The 17,541-nt window shown below is 36.1% G+C and overlaps 1 protein-coding gene and 1 non-coding gene across 7 annotated transcripts in view; one reads left to right on the top strand and one right to left on the bottom strand.

Moving 5' to 3' along the window:
• Positions 1–17,541, top strand: part of MAGI2 (membrane associated guanylate kinase, WW and PDZ domain containing 2) — a 1,430,555-nt gene that overhangs the window by 298,060 nt on the left and 1,114,954 nt on the right. The window lies entirely within an intron of this gene.
• LOC143653336 (U6 spliceosomal RNA) lies at positions 1,767–1,868 on the bottom strand. Its single transcript, XR_013161254.1, has one exon. It is a non-coding gene; the product is annotated as a U6 spliceosomal RNA (small nuclear RNA).

Genomic DNA, 17,541 nt, shown 5'->3' on the forward strand with positions numbered 1-17,541 from the left:
AATTATCTTTAGTATTTCTTATGGGGATGGTCTCTTGTTGGCAAATTATCTCAGCATTTGTTTGTCTGTGAAGACTTTAATCTCTCCCTCAATTGTAGGATAATTTCGCAGGATAAAGATTTCTTGGCTAAAAGTAATTCCCATTCAGATTTTTAAATACATCATACCACTGCCTACTTACCTACATGATGCTTGTTGAGTAGCCCAAACTCAGTCTTTATGTAGTTTCCTTTGTATATAGTGAATCTCTTTTCTCTTAATCCTTTCAGACTTTCCCTTCTCTTCAAGCTCTGACATTCTGATTAGTATGTGTCATGGAGTAAGCCAATTTGGATTTATTCTATTAGAAATATGTTGGGCTTATTTGATTTGCATATTTATGTCTTTTATTAGGGTTGGGAAGTTTTCCACCATTATCTCTTCAACTTCCCTTCCTATCACTTTACTCTTCTCTTCTCCTTCTGGAATACTGATAATTCTTATATTTGTGCACTTTGTGTTGTCTGTCCTTTGTGTTGTCTGTCCTTTCCCTGAGATCTAGTTCCATTTTTCCATTTTGCTCACCATTTGTTCTTTTGTGTGTTCTAGTTCAATTGTCCTAGCTTCTAATACACTTATTCTTTTTTCTGCCTCTTTAAATCTGCTATTGTGTGTCTCTAGTATACTTGGTCTACGGTATCTTTCATCTCTGTGAGATCTGCTATTTTTCTATTTATTTCAGGTTATACACAAAGAGCTCAGCATCTCAGAACTTAGAATAACAGTTAAATTCAGAAATAGATGTGACTGCTGTAGGTGCTTACAATCTAGGAACTTTTACAATAAGCCTTTCCCTGATAGCCTGTGCTCTTGAATTCAATTCTCTAGTTTGTACATTATAGTTAGCTCATATTAGTAAGACATTGTAATTCTGTCTTTTTGTTTCTGGCTTATTTCACTCAACCACTGTCCTCAAGATTCATCCAAATAGGCTAAACCTACTTAAAATTAGGTCTGAGTCACCCCAGAGGATCTATTTTGTTGCTCAGATGTGGCCTTTCTTTCTAATCCAACTCAGCAGGTGAACTCAATGCTCTCCCCCCTACATGGGATATGACTCCTAGGGGTGTAAATCTCTCTGACAATATGGGACAGAACTCCTGGGATAAGCCAGCACCTGGCATCAAGGGATTGAGAAAGTCTTCTTGACCAAAAGGGTAAAGAGAGAAATGAGACAAAATAAAAATTTCAGTGGCTGAGAGGTTTCAAATAGAATCAAGAGCATATCCTGGAGGTTATTCTTACACATTATATAGATATCCCTTTTTAGTTTATGATATTTTAAAATGACTAGAGGGTGGTACTAAAAACTGTTGAACTGTGTTCCAGGAGCCTTGATTCTTGAAGATGGTTTTATAAGGATATAACGTTTACCATGTGTCTGTGTGATTGTGAAAACCTTGTGTTGAATACTCCTTCTATCCAGGATATGGATAGATGAGTAAAAAAAAAAAAGGATAATAAATAATGAGGGGGTAAGGGGTAAAATAAATTGGTTAGGTGGAAATATTGCTGGTCAATGAGAGGGAGGGGTAAGGAGCATGGTTGTTTTTTTTCTTTTTCCTTTTTTATTCCTTTTTCTGGAGTGATGCAAGTGTTCCCAAAAGTGATCATGGTGATGAATACACAATTATGTGATGATATTGTGAGCCACTGATTGTACACCATGTATGGAATGTGTGTGTGTGAAGATTTGTCAATAAAAATATTTTTAAAAGCTTCATCTTAAAAATATGGAACCTTTCATGAATTTGTGTGTCATCCTTGTGCAGGGGACATTTCATCTTCTCTGTATTGTTCCAATTTTGGTATATTTGCTGCCAAAATGAGAACTCAAATGTTTCTTAATTTCAGGTTTATTTTAGAGATGTCTAGGAATTTTTTTTTAAAAGCCCTAATTCAAATTTAAGCTGAATAGCCAATCCACGTAAATTACTTCAATTAATTTTTGTTAACATTTAGAACACTGTACATAGTTCAATAAAGTATAAACCTTCCAAGAGCACCTAAAGTTTTATGTTGCACAATGTAATTCAACACAATAGAATTTTGACCAACGATAATTTATAGGAATTAAATTTTAGAGATGTCTAGGAATTTTTTAAAAAACTCATCATCAGAAGAGGATAATCTGCCAGCATTTATGAGAACAATGTATATTTACTGATGCTCCTGAGAAGAACCAAGGCCAAGGCTGCTGCTCCTTCCATATTTGCTTTAAGCCTTCCACTCCTGCTCCATTCTCAGGAACAAGAAGACCCATAGCTCTGTTCTGTGAAAATCAGGGCTTGGGGACACAGGATTTGCCTCAGGAGAGGGAAAAGAGAAATAAACAGAAGAAGAGAAGGAAATGACTTGAGCTAGAACATAAGAGTGATCAGTGCTATGGGATATTTTGCTTCTTTGAGGTGAGGCGCCCAGGAAGGAGGAGCTTTGAGGTTGCAGTAGAAGTATTAAAAATCTTCATGTTGGACTTATACTGAATGTAATAGGTTTCACTGATATCTTTTGTGCAGAGATGAGTTTCTGGTGTTGACACCCTTGTGTATCCTGTACAGGTGTTGCCTTTTGGGATTGGAAAGAGGCAGCATTGGTTTCCAAGCTGGCAACCCCCAAGGAACCACTTTCTCTACCTTCAGAGCTTTCTTACTGCTTTTAAAGGCCAAAGGAGACATCTCTGGCTCTCAAGAGTGGGAGTGACTGTGGCAAAAGAGAATGTAAAACAAACTTGGGCTGAGTATTTAGGGATAAATTCCTCCCACCTTTTGTTTGGATTAAACAATAGAAATTTATTAGTTTATAGTATGAGGCCAGGAAAATGTTCAAATCAAGCCATCATCAAGATGATGCTTTCTTCCTGAAGACCATCCTTGGCTCTTCTGCCACATGGCAAAGCTTGTGGTGGCATCTACTCTCTCACTTCTCTTCTGGGATTCCTTGCTTTCAACTTCTTCTGTGGCTTTCTCTCTTTTTGTCTGAATTTTATCCTCTACTAAATGACCCTTCTAAGAGGATTAAGATCCATTCTAATTGAGTCAGGCCACACCTTAACTGACGTAGCCTCCTCAAAAGGCTCTACTTGCAATTGGCTCACACCCGCAAGAATGAATTAACCTAAAGAACATGTTTTCTGGAGTATACAGCTTCAAACCATCACAGCTACAGTGTTATCAATGAAAGAAATGTATTATTGATATAAAACTTATGTTTATATTCCAATTTGTTCATATGTTCCAATAATGTCCTTGTACACATTTTCTACTCCCTTATTAATTCTAGTCCAGGATCATGTATTGCATAAGGTTGTTGTTGTCTCTTTAGTCTTTCACTCTTTTAAACTGTAAAAACATATATGCATCATAAACTTTCTCATCTCAACTACTCCCAAGCATACAATTCAGTAGGATTAATCACATTCACAATATTGAGCTGCCATCACCACTATCCATTACCATAACTTTCCCATTAGCCCAGATAAACCCTATACCTATTATGCACTAACCCTTCAGTCTCTCTCCCACACCCACACCCAACCCAGCAGCAACCTGTAATACACTTTCTGCCTCTATGAATTTGTATATTTTAGTTCTTTTTTGTGAGTGAAATAATACAATATCTGTCTTTGTGTATAACTTATTTCACTCAGCATGATATCTTGAAAGTTCATCCTTGTAGAGGCATATATCAGAACTTCATTCCTTTTTACAACTGAATAATATGCCATTGTATGTATAGTCCACATTTTGTTTATTCATTCATCTGTTAATGAACATTTGGGTTGCTCCTACCTTGTGGCTATTGTGATTAATACTGCTATGAACATTCGTGCAAATATCTTCCTCGTTCTTGCATTCAATTCTTTGGGATATATAAAAAGTGGGATTACTGGGTTTTACGGTAGTTCTATGTTGGACTTTTTTTCCCACTGTGTTATACATTCCCCATGTGTTTTTGTTTGTTTTTAACAGTGTTATTCACACACCATACAATCCAACCTAAGTGTACAATCAGTGGCTCCTGGCATAATCATATGGCTATGTATTCACCACCATGATATTTTTATATGAGAACATTCCCATTTCTCCCAAAAAGAAAGAACAAAAAAATCCATACCCCTCCTTTATATTTCCTGTGCCAGTTTGAAAGGATTATGTGCCCTAGAAAAGCCATGTTTAATCCTGACCCAGTTTTGTGGAGACAGCTGTTTCTTTTAATCCCTATTCAGCAGTGTAGCTTGAAAATTGATTAGATTGCCTCCATGGTTTGATGAGAAAGAGATGTGACTCTCCCCATTTCAGGTAGGTCTTGATTAGTTTACTGCAATCCTTTAAAAGAGGAAGCATTTTGGAGAGACCCCTGAGATCAAGAGAGAGCCACAGATTCACCATAGCCCAGGCAGCCAGAGACCACTGGAGATGAAAAAGGAAAATGTCCCTGGGGGAGTGTAATGAAACGAGACGCCTGGGAAGAAAGCTAGCAGATGTCGCCATGTTCTCCAGGTGCCTTTCCAGTTGAGAGAGAAACCCTGAACTTCATGGCCTTTCTTGAGTGAAGATAGCCTCTTGTTGGTGCCTTAATTTGGACATTTTTATAGACCTGCTTTAATTGGGACATTTTCATGGGCTTAAAACTTTAAACTTGCAACTTATTAAATTCCTGTTTTTAAAATCCGTTCCATTTCTGGTATATCACATTCTGGCAGCTAGCAAACTAGAACAACCCCTTATTATTGGCATTTAGATTTGGTATAGTGCCTTTGTTACAAGTGATGAAAGAATATTACAATGCTACAAACCTTAGTTTGCATTAATTGTATTTTTCTTGTATACCAACCCATTATTAACATCTTGTAATAATGACATATGTTTTGTTCCAGCTCACGTAAACACTTTATGTTATTTGTGCAATTAACCACCATCATCATCCAATCTAGATTTCACTAAGTTATGCAGTCCCAGTTTTTATCATCTAGCTTTCATTCTGGTGACACACATGACCCTAATTTTCCTCTTTCAGCCATACTCACACTCAGCTTTTTAAATTACGCTTACAATGTAGTGTTACCATCACACAGTATTGTGCTATTTCTGAACCATTACAGTCTACCTTATTAAACATTTATATACTCCTTAAGGATCAACTTTCCAGTCTCTTCCCCCTTTTTATCTCCTCATAATATATATACTCTAATTTAACTCTGAGTTTGCTTATTATGGTTAGTTCATATTAGTTAGATCATGCAATATTTGTCCTTTTGTTTCTGGCTTATTTCACTCAACATAATGTTCTCAAGTTTCATTCATGTTGTTGCATGCTTCATGAGTTCATTCCATCTTACAGCTGCATAATATCCTGTTTATATACATACCAGAGTTTGTTTATCTACTCATCAGTTGAGGAACATCTAGTCCCTTTTCATCTATTGGCGATTGTGAATAATGCCAGTATGAACTACAGTGTGCAAATGTCTGTTCATGTCTCTGCTTTCAATTCTTCCAAGTATAAACCTAGTAATGGTGTTGCTGGATCATAAGGCAATTCAATACTTAGCTTCCTGGGGAACTGCCAAACTGCCTTCCAGAGTGACTGCACCATTCTATATTCCTACTAACAGTGAATAAATGTACTTATTTCTCCATATCCTCTCTAATAGTTGCAGTTATCTGTCCTTTTTTATATAATGGCCATTCTACTAGGTGTGAGATGATATTTTATTGTGGTTTTGATTTGCATTTTCCTAGTAGCTAGTGAAGTTGAGCATTTTTTCATATGCTTTTTTGGTCATTTGTATTTCCTCTTTGAAAAAGCATCTATTCATGTCTTTTGACTATTTTTAATTGAATTGTCTTTGTGTTGTTGAGCTGTAGGATCTCAATATATTTTGCATATTAAACCCTTGTTGGCTATATGGCTTCCAAATATTTTCTCCCATGGGGTAGGCTGCATTTTTATTTTCTTGACAAAGTCCTTTGATGCACAAAAGTGTGCAGTTTTGAGGAGATTTCATTATTGATTTATTCTTTCATTGCTTGCACTTTGGGTGTAAGATCTAGGAAACTACCTCCTACTGCAAGATCTTTAAGATATTTCCCTACATTTTCTTCTAAGAGTTCTATGGTTTTAGGTTGTTGATCCATCTTTAGTTAATTTTTGTATAAGGTGTGAGATAGGACTTCTCTTTCATTTTTTTTGGATATGAATATCCAGTTCTCCCAGCACCATTTGGTGAACAGACTAATCTGTCCCAGTTGAGTAGATTTGGCAGCCTTGTTGAATATCAATTGTCCATAAATGTGAGAGTTTCCTTCTGAACTCTCAAGTCAAATCCATTGTTCAATATATATATCTTATGCCAGTATCATGGTGTTTTGACCATTGTAGCTTTGTAATATGCTTTAAAGTTAGGAAGTGTGAGTCCTCCAACTTCATTGTTCTTTTTCAAAATGTTTTTTGATCTGGGGCCCCTTACTCTTCAAAATATATTTGCTATTTGGCTTTTCCATTTCTGCAAAGTAGGCTGTTGGTATTTTGATTGGAGTTGAGTCGAATCTGTAAATCAGTTTGGGTAGACCTGACATGTTATTTGTATTAGTCTTCCAATCCATGAATACAATATGTCCTTTCATTTATTTAGATCATTCTTAATTTCTTTTAGCAGTATTCTGTATTCTCTTTATATAGGTGACAAATACCTTTTATCATGAAGATTTCTTTATAAATTATTTTCCTATTCTTGATATTTTGGGCCTACTACATCCTGGAAAAACTCAGATTTATTAAAAAAAATAACTTGCATTGAGTACTTACTATAGGTTATACTCTGTTCAAGTGATTTATTTCGCATGCAGTTATCTTACTGAATCCTCATCAGAATCCCATGCAGTAGACATACTATCTCAGTTTTGCAGATGAGGAAATGGAGGCAAAGTTAGCCTGAAAAGGTTTTCCAAGATCATACAACCTAGCATAAAAACTGAAATATGAACACACATAACCTAACCACAGATCTTGCATTCTTAATCCCTCTACTGTTTCTCTAGGAAAGAGACTCCAGCATTGGCTAAAATATTGAACCACCTAACAAAAGCACAGAATTTATGAATCTATTAGGACATAAAAACTAAATACCCTGCTCCCTTAGACCAAAGAGTTACTCTGCAATAACAAAAATTCCTGTTAGAAGGTAAAAAAATATTGCTCATCATGTTGCGTTTCAGTTTGCTAAGGCTGCTGGGATGTAATACTCCTGAGATGGATTGGCTTTTTCTTTTTTTTGCATGGTCAGGCACTGTGGATTGGGTTTTATAAAGGGAATTTTTTAAATTACTAATTTTCTGATAAGGGAAAACACACAGAGATGTCTGTTGTGCTTCTCTCACAGCTTCTGGGTTCAAACAGCTTTCCCCAGGGTGGTTCCTTTCTGTATCTCCAAACATCTGGGTCTGAGCTGGCTCTGGACTCTCTCTTCTGACTCCTTCTTTTAAGCCTCACTCATTGCTGAAGGCATCCCCTGAGCCAACCAAAGAAATAATCAGTCATAGATGAACTTCACATGCTGATGATTTAAGCCCATAGCAACAGAACAACTGAGCACCATCACCTGGCCAAGTTGACGCCTGAACCTAACTACTACAGGTTGTGTCAATCAAGAGTGGGCCTCTAAAGGAGGCAAGCAACACAAGAAACGTGGTAGAGAGCCAACTAGTTGCAGGTCATAAGATGCAGGTAAGCAATTTGTAATTTAATACATGGCTCGCTGGAAACATGAATGGTGGGGAGCACAGAAAGGGAGGGTGTTGGTTACTCCCAGGAATTCAAACTTCTGTCTTCAAGTCTGCCTCAGGCTCCTTCTGCTTTTGCTCTTCCAAATAACTGAATCCAGTTTTGCACTCCTTGATTTAAAGCTCACACAAGGAACCTTTACTTTGTATATTAAGCAAGGACAAGAGAAGAACAGCGTTTTGAATTGTAAGGCAGTGTGAACAGAGATTTGGTGTCTTCAAAAAGAGAGGAAAAAAATATCCTCTCCTATCTCTTTCTTCAGTGACTACTAACAAAATTAGAAATATCAAAGCTGAGGAGATTGTAACTGAATTTATTGTCAATCCTTGAAAGTCTATCCTTCTCCTATGTTGAGAAAATAGGTTTCTGAGTGAGAAAGAAATGCCCTCTGTGCAGCAAGTGTCTGCTTGTGTTTTGTTTGGGATACGTGGCATTATATTAATGCCCTATGACCAAATTCATTAATCAGAAATCAAGTTTTTCTACTTCACTAGCAACAACCTTGGCTAGAGAAAACAAATGTGTCAGACATAATGTACTTCTGATTTCCTAAAAATAAGTGCAGAATTAAAAATCCCTGGATATTACATTTCAGAAGTGCCAAGGGATCCAGAAGCCAGATGCTCTGTAAGCTCTTCGAAATAGACAAAGAGAATGAAAGAAAGGTACATTAGAAGGCAGGAGCATATATTTTAAAAGTGTAGTTCCAGTGGAAAAATAAACTATGGTGAAAAATATGCTTTTAGGCCAGGCAAGGTTAAGAATCAGTTTATCTATTTTCTAAGAATTTGTTGATTCTTTCTTGTACCCAAAATATGTGAAGTAACAATTCTCTAATCCCACCCCAAGTCAGTTCCTCCATTTCTAAGAAGAATGTTTTCTTGTTCAACCCCTAGAATCACAAACCAGCAAGGAAGTCAGAAATTTCATATCTATGGAAACCAAAAATGAAACAACAATCTTAATTGTGTGTGCAGAACCACACATGGAGCAGCAGCACTTTCCCCGACTGAAATGAATAAATTGTTACACGCAATATTCACAGAAATGAATAGGAAGGGTAAATGTAAGGGTTTCAGAGTAGGGAACTGCTAAAAGGGAAGGAGTCTATAGAAATCTTAAAAGAGAAAATGTGAATGTTTTGACTCTGCGACTGATATTTGGGAGATTTGCTTGACTCTCCCATAATCAATTTCTTCATCTATGAAAAGGAAGTAAACAGACCAGCTTCTCACCTTGTAGGTAGTTGACTGTTCACACTGAGACTTACTATGAGACAGGCAAGGGGGCTTTATATGAATTTACTCAATTCACAATATTGTCCTTATTTTGTAGATGATAATTAATCCTTACATGGAACTTTTTTTGTTGCCTAGTGTGTATATGCATTTTGTATATATTTATTAATACAGTTTCCTTTCAATAACCATCTATAGTTATTTCCCTGCGTTACCATATACAACTAGTAGCCTATTTTACAGATGAGAAAACAAAAACAGAAAGCAATTAGATAATTCATATGACAGTGACCCTGCAAAGTGGGGGGTATACAATTTTGTATACCAATGGGTTAATTAGCTAATTTCTGTATCTGTAATTATACATCTTGCTTCCTACAGCACTTTGAAAGGTAGGTAACTAAAATGGCATTTATTAAATGGTATACAGTTTTCTATAAGATTTTTTTTAATTTTTGATGTTACACACTGTACATGATAGTAATATTGAAATTTGATGTGTAATTATGTCTTAACTATTGTTAAAAAGCTCTTAAAACTTACTAAAATTAATTCTAATCTCTGCTGAAAAATAGAAGTGATCATTTGTTCTAACCATTTGTATCTAACAAAATGCTTAATAGTAATGATTCCCAGCTTTCTGTTTTTGGCCACACATCCTGGAGTTGTTGTAGGATTTGAAGTCCAACATCTAATACCTATGTTAGCACTGTGATAGTGTAGTAAGAGCTCTTAAACTGTGTTCATTATGATTTTGAGTCATAGTACTGAACCAATGGAGCATGGTCATCCAAAGTTTGACACTCTAGGTGCATGTTCAGAACTATGGAAATGTATGTTTAAAATTATTCAATACGTTTATTTAGGATGTGTGTTTAGCTTAGTAAGTGTTGCAACATGCATGTGTTTGTGTAGTTTCATCCCTGCACAACACTTGGTATCAAAAGGGGAAATTGTCAAGTTACCTCTATCTATGAGTTACCTCTAGATTTGACATAAAACTATTCACTTTGTTGTACAGACATTATGACCTCATCTGTCTGCTCTGTGCCTCCTACTTACTACTATACACAAGTCAAAACCAATATTATTAGCAGAGCTTTATAAATTTTTTTCGATACTCTCATTTAGAGAATAAAAACTGTATGTACTGATTATATTTAATTCACCATGAACATTTTTCTGGGTTATAATAAATGGAAGAAATTTGAAAAAAAAAGTTGTTTTAGCAATCTCTTATTCTCACTCACTGTTCTGTTATAATAACAAAACTGCAAGAGGCTTCGATAATAGAAGTAGGACATTGCATTGCCTGAGATGTCCTGTGAGGCATGACATATGGAAATAAAGCTGAAAGTAGTGTCGGAAAGTTGGCATATGTCACTTGTCAAAGAGCAGGAAGGGTGGGTGCCCTGGCTGACATGCTGAATTTATATTGCATGGGAAGCTTTCCAGCTTCTTTGCTGAAGGATCAGGAACCATGACTAGAGATAATCAAAACCCTGGGAAGGATGGAAGCAATTTAAAGGATGTTAGATGGGAGGTAAAATTGAGGAGTTAGGGCCGACATGATTAATGGTAGCGTCAGGGCAGGTCGAATGCAAGGTTCTCAAGATTTTTGGACTTGCTCTCATTTTCTGGTCTAGTAATTGCCAATTCATCTTTTAAGATTAAACTCAAATGTTCACATTATGATTATGATTTATTATTGTTATTATTGCCACTACTATTCACATGCACACACACAAAAACACACATTTCTACAGATATACAAAAACTCACACCAAGTATTATCCATGATCTACATATCCAATACCTGTCTTTGAGTGCTTTTCCTAGCTTGATATCCCAAGACCAAGGCATGTAGCCTCAAGGATGCAGATTCAGTTCATAAACATTTCACTCATTAAAAGACTGAAAATAAAAATGCTCCTCAACCATTTTTTAAAATTTTTAATGCAATTTTATTGAGATATATTCACATACAATATAATCATCCAATGTATATAATTGCTGATGCACAATATCATCATACAATTGTGTTTTGTCACATTTTTTGAAAATTTCATTACTCAAAAAATACATAGAAGAATAAGAATGAAAATGAAAAAGAACACACAAAACATCCCATACCCCTTATCCCACCCTATTATTTATTTATTTTATGTCATTATTTTACTCATCTGTTCATACACTGGATAAAGTGAGTGTCAGCCACAAGGCTTTCACAATCACACAGTCACACTGTAAAAGCTATACAGTTATACAATCATCTTCAAAAATTGAGGCTACTGGAATACAGTTCAACAGTTTCAGGTATTCTCTTCTCGCTATTCTAATACACTAAAAACTAAAAAGATATATATATATATATATATATATATATATATATATATATATATATAATGCATGACAATAACCTCCAGAATTACCTCTCTATTCTATTTGAAATCTCTCAGCTACTGAAACATTATTTTGTTTCATTTCTCTTTCTCCTTTTGGTCAAGAAGCCTTTCTTGATCCCACAAGTCTAAACTCATCCCTGGGACTCACATCCCATGTTGCCAGGGAGGGCAGTGCCAGGTTGGCTTTGAGAGAGACGTCACCTCTGAGCAAAAAAAGAGGTTCTCTGGAGATGACATTTAAGCATCATTATAAGTAGGCTTGGGTTCTTCTTTGCAAGAATAAGTTTCATAAGGGAAAGCACCAAGATCAAGGACTTGACTTATTAAATTGGTAAACCCCAATACTTGTGAGAATATCAGGAATTCTCCAGATGGAGAAGTTTAGTATTTCTACATTTTATCCCAGCCACTCAAGGGGGCTTTGCAAGCACCTTTTTATTCTTTGCCCAAAATACTCTGGGATGTATCAAGGTATTACATTAACTTGTACAAACCAAGATCACAATCCCTATTACAGGTTTTGTGTATTTATGGTGTTAGGAAAAATGGACCATACAATTTAAATTAGTGTCCTACAGAAAACCTCAACCATTTTTAACAACTCAAATTTATGTTTAATGTGAACATGTCCACGTATTAGCTAAGGAAAGAAAACTTTCGATAGGGATATTGCACCTCAGTTGGATGAGAGATTGCAACTGATACCAGTATATAAAATGAGCCAATCAAGCAATCCAGATAACAGAAGAGATAAATGAACTGGGGAATAAAAGAGGAAGATGTTAAGTTTACACATATGAAATTTCACTTTGGGTCAAACATCAATAGTGTCTATATTGTCTGTAATTAAAGCCAAGGTGTATAATAGTCAGGGTCATGTACCTTTACTCAGAGAGTCATGATTATACGTGTGTTTTTGTGTGTATGTGTGTACCAAACCAATATGTGTGTACAGTAAATAAGCAACAAAGGACAGCAAAACTTGTCATCAAGAAACTGTAGGTCAAATAAGAAAGACTAATATCAGACTGCATAAAAATATTATGCTGTGCATTAAAGACCAGAAATTTTAAAGATATTCTGAGTATAGGTGTCTTTGGAGCTGAAATGTGCTAGATATTGAAACGTGAGCCTCCGTTAAAAAGACGTTAAAGACTAATGAAAATGCAGAAGAAATGGCAGCCCTTCCAGATCTGGGAAATAAAAATAGGAACAAAGACAGAGAAGTCAGATTTGATGGTGAATAAAGGGGTAACAAGGAACTGGCAAAACTGGAGTTGAAGTTTCTGAATATTAGAGAAAATTTTATTTGGACATCTGCCTTGATTATTGAGTTAAGAAGTGGTATTGTAATAATTGTTAGATTTTAATGAAAGAATGATATACATAGGCCAGAAGGAAAATTAGCATGCATCATTATTTTTGGAAGGAGTTAGGGATGGAGGAGAGAGATGGAGAGGGTAAAGGATGAATTTGGCATAAAGCAGGAGATGCTGTATTAATCCACATTAGAGATAATGGGGATTTAGACCAGAATGATTTTAGTTGGCATGGCCACAGGGTACAGACATTTGAAAAGGAAAATTGGGAGGGCTTGGTGATTCACTGAATAGACAAAAATATGAAAAAACTATTGAAAGCAAGAAGCACACTTCTCCTTCTCTACATTTTCAATATCCAGTATATTACCTTGAATGAAAAAATAATTTGATGTTATACCTAATAAAGATAATTCAAGACTGGGAAAGGAAAGAATTGAAATGAAAACCCAAGTGTTTGAGAAAACCCATCAAAGGCAGAAACTGGGAACATAAGAAGGGAATAGCTTGCATGGAGGAATGTTGTAAAGTTAGAGGTGTAGGATTTGCAATGATCGTGAACTATAGAGGTAAAATGGCTTAGGCAGTTGAAAGGAATGGGAAGTTCTACGAATCCTTTCTACTAGTTGCTTTTCATTGGAAAATAAAGAATTGGGTAAATGTTCAAAAGCTCATTAAGACAGTAAATTTGTATTAGTATTGTTGCTGTAACTAAGGACTTCATATCCTTAATAATTTTTTTCTAAAAAGTCAAGATAGAGACTATTTGTATTTAGATATCTTTTAAAGTAATTTCATAATTTTCCATTATGATTAAACAGTGTCATTTATTTCACCTTTAGGCAAGGTATAGCAGGCAAACATAGTATAACCAAATACAAAGTTATATTAACAGTAAGTGGAAAATATAACTCCAAACTTTGAAAAATAACTTTATAATATTAATTATGATTCATAATCTGAGGCTTAGACTGAAGGTTCTGATAGAAAATTTCAATGGCTGTTCTGTTTCGACTTTCTAGAGCTCAAATAATTAATTGTGAAGTCAGAATTGTGCTGTTTTCCACTGCCCTTTTCATATCTTAATTAAGACTCTGTGATTTCTTAGACTCCAGTTCTGGTTTTTCTAAAGTACTATGTACAGCCATGTGTGCATAAACAAGGTCCAATAATAATTAGTATAGTCTCAGAGGAGATAAACATCATTTCTGAGTCTTATTAATAGAATGAAGAGAAATTAATATTCTTTTGAGGCACTTATAAACTTTCAATTATTTTTCTCAGTCCTGAGAACTGAGAAATAGGTATGCAGAGATTAAATGATTTACAAAATTTGTTTGCTGAATCAATGGCATACTAAAAATACACCCTAAATTTTTAGAACTCTATATTCAGTATAAAATCTACTGGGTTACACATCATTTCTTGACAGTAGTTCATAAGAATTGCTTTAAGCCAGCAAATGTGATTAACTTCCATTGTAAGAAGTCAAAACCTTGGAAAATCAAAATATCTATCAAAGACCTCTCCAAAATGTTCTGAAAGTGGCCTTTAGAGTTATATGTGATATAGGTGTATTTCATAAGAATTAAAATTAATCAGTTGAATTTGCCTTTAGAATGCTGTTTGCTTCCAGAGAGGAATTTAAGCAGCTTTGTGCCCTGTTAAAGGTTAATACACATTACTAAAATTCAAGGCTCACTCTCATCTTCATTTCATTTCCATTAGCTTTCTGAAAGTATTGTAAATAAGAACCATGCTCACTATGATTGCAGACTCCATGTAACAATTGAGATTAAACATTAAGTGACACATTAGATTTGTTTGGTTTGTTTGTTTAAATGGCTATTACTGTGGAAATAGCCATTAAATGCAAGTAATAACGTGATGGTTATTTATTGATCTAGAATTATAAAGAACTAGACATGTATCTTCATGTATTCAATTTAAGTATAGAACTCTCAGTTACTCACCACACTACCCCCTCGTTTCCTACCAGCCATCCTCAGCTACAGGTTTGGGACCTGGAACTGTATATAATCCTCCCATTTGTCTCACAGTCCTTGACACATAGTAGGGGCTGAATAAGTGGCAGTTATTATTAGGGAAGCCATATATCAGAGTGGGCAATTCAGACATTGGTTTGAGTCCTAGCTCTCTGTCTCATTGGATGCACATCAGTATACATTCTGTATCCAAGTTTAGCCTTCAAGTCTCAATTTTCTAATTGGTAAAACAGAAAGTAACATCAACTTCATAAAGTTGTTGGAAGGATTTTGTGGGAGAATGTATACAAGCTCTTAGCATAGTGCATAATGCTTAGTCAGTGGTAAGTAAATGGTAGTTGCTGAAATCTCAGCCATTAGAATAAGTGTTAGGTAAACAGAAATGGTAGGGTTTGGGTTAGGGATGGCACTGCTAAAACATAATTTTGTTGTTTGGAAGTTGACTAAAAGGTATTGAGATAATGATATACTGTTTTCCTATTGTACCCTTGCATTTACACTTCAAGAATTTTATGAAACAAATTATCTCTACTTTATCTTCACACAGACTTAAGGATTGGAACATCAGATGTTTCAATTCCATTTTATCAAAAGGGAGTATAATTATACAGAAAAAGGTTCTTAAATGTTAAATATAAGAGTTAACTTGGGGTGGTGCAATGGTGAATCAGTGGCGGAACTCTCGCCTACCATGCCAAAGATGCGGGCTTGATTCCTAGAGCCTGCCCATGTAAAAAAAAAAAAAAAAAGTTAACCAGTTAAGCTTATTTAAAAAGCAACGTCCCTGATCCCACCCTAGAGAATCTGATTTATTGAGTCTGGTGTAAGGCCTGTATTAGTTTCCTATTACTGCTTTTAAAATACCACACATAATGGCATTAAACAAATTTATTATCTTACTGTTCTAGAAATAAGATGTTTGAAATGAGTATTGTGAGTTAAAATTAAGGTGTCAGTGAACTGCGTTCCTTCTGGTGGCTTTAAGGGAGAATCTAATTCCTTGCTTTTCCCAGGTTCTAGAGGTTACCTGCAGTCTTTGCATTGTGATCCTTTTCTCCAACTTCAAAACACATCACTCCAACCTCTGCTTTTGTTATTACATCTCATTCTGACTTTTCCTCCTGCCTCTCTTTTGTAAGAACCCTTGTGATTATACTGAGCCACCCAGATATCTTCAAAATATCTTCTGCATGTAAGGCAACATATTCACATGTTCCAGGGATTGAGTGGTAGGTATCTTTGGAGGGCCATTATTTTGTCTACCACAGGGTCTAAAAATCTGTCCTTTAAATAAGTACTGTAACTGATTCTGCTACTAGTGGGCACCTGACAGGTCACAGCTAGGCCTTTGGCAAAGGAGCCATCACAAGGTGTATTAGTGTGCAAAATGCTGCCAGAATGCAGTATACCAGAAATGGGTTGGCTTTTATAAAGGGAATGTATTAAAGTTGCAAGTTCTTAGGTCTAAGGCCATAATAATGTTCAAACTCAGGCATCCAGGGAAAGATACTTGACTCAAGAAAGGCCGATAACTGTCAAATGGGAAGGCATATGTCTTGTGTCTCCTGGTCCTGGTTTCTGGTTCCGTTGCTTCCAGCTTCTGACACCAGTGGTTTCCTCTGTAAGCATCTGTAGGCCTTCACTTATCTGCTCCAGGATCCAACTTTGAGTTCTGGCTTGCTTAGCTTCTCATGGGAAGAAACACTGGTGTCTCCTGGGCTCTGCATCTCCGAACACTGTTTCTAGATGTCCGCTCTCTCTGTCAGCCCTTCAAGCTTCTTCAAATATCTGTGTCTTTGTTGGCTCTGAAATAATGTTCTTCAAGTATCTGCACTTCCTTCAAAATGTTTCCCCCTTTAAAAAGCTCCAGTAAACTAATCAAAACCCACCTTACATGGGTAGACTCACATCTCCTTCTAATCAAAAGGCCACACTTCAGTCGGGTGTGCCACATCTTCATGGAACAATACAATCAAAGTTCCACTTAACAATAAGTCTGCGCCCACAAAATTGGACTAAAAAAGAAAGCATGGCTTTTGTGGGGTACACAATTTCAAACCAGCACACAGGGGTTCCTATTGTAAAGAGAGGCTGAGCCAAGGCAAATCATTGGTTTTCCGCCTCCCCCTTCTTCAGTTCAGTACTCCTGCCTTTCGTTCATATGTGTGTAAGGCAATATGTCATGCCATGTGAAGGACACCAAGGCTGATTTTTTTTTCCCTCCGTTCCTTCCTTCATGTGTCATACTGTTATAGAGGTAAATGAGCAGCATAGTGCAACAGAATGTGAGGTGAGCTGTTAGGATTATTCACTCAATCACTTTAAAAATTCTAAGGGGTGAGAGATCAATCTATTTGAGGGGTATTTTAGAAGAGGTAATATGTACCATATGTAGTTTGAACAGGTGGCAAGATTTATTTAGAAGAAATTTGTCTCTGGGATAAGGGAACACATTGACTAAAGACTGAAAAGAGGCAAGTTTGGTGTTATTTCAGTAAGTGATGAGAGGTGCCCTTAGGCCTGCACAGATGGGAGACAAGGTGCTAGTCCTTTCAAGTTCACTCTGGGTCTGTGTGTCTTATGCCTTAACTCTTCCTCACAATCAAAGCACAATTATGGCAAAGGAAGCTCATGAAATGAACCAGTTTTTCTAACAGCTTCCTTCTTTGTCGTGGAGATTGTCCTAGAACTAAGTTTTCTTGACCCCAGCTGAGTGGTCTACTGACTATGGTTCTTTATCTTGTACGTAGAG

Source organism: Tamandua tetradactyla, chromosome 1 (assembly GCF_023851605.1).
Source record: "Tamandua tetradactyla isolate mTamTet1 chromosome 1, mTamTet1.pri, whole genome shotgun sequence".
NCBI classification, from domain to species: Eukaryota; Metazoa; Chordata; class Mammalia; order Pilosa; family Myrmecophagidae; genus Tamandua; species Tamandua tetradactyla.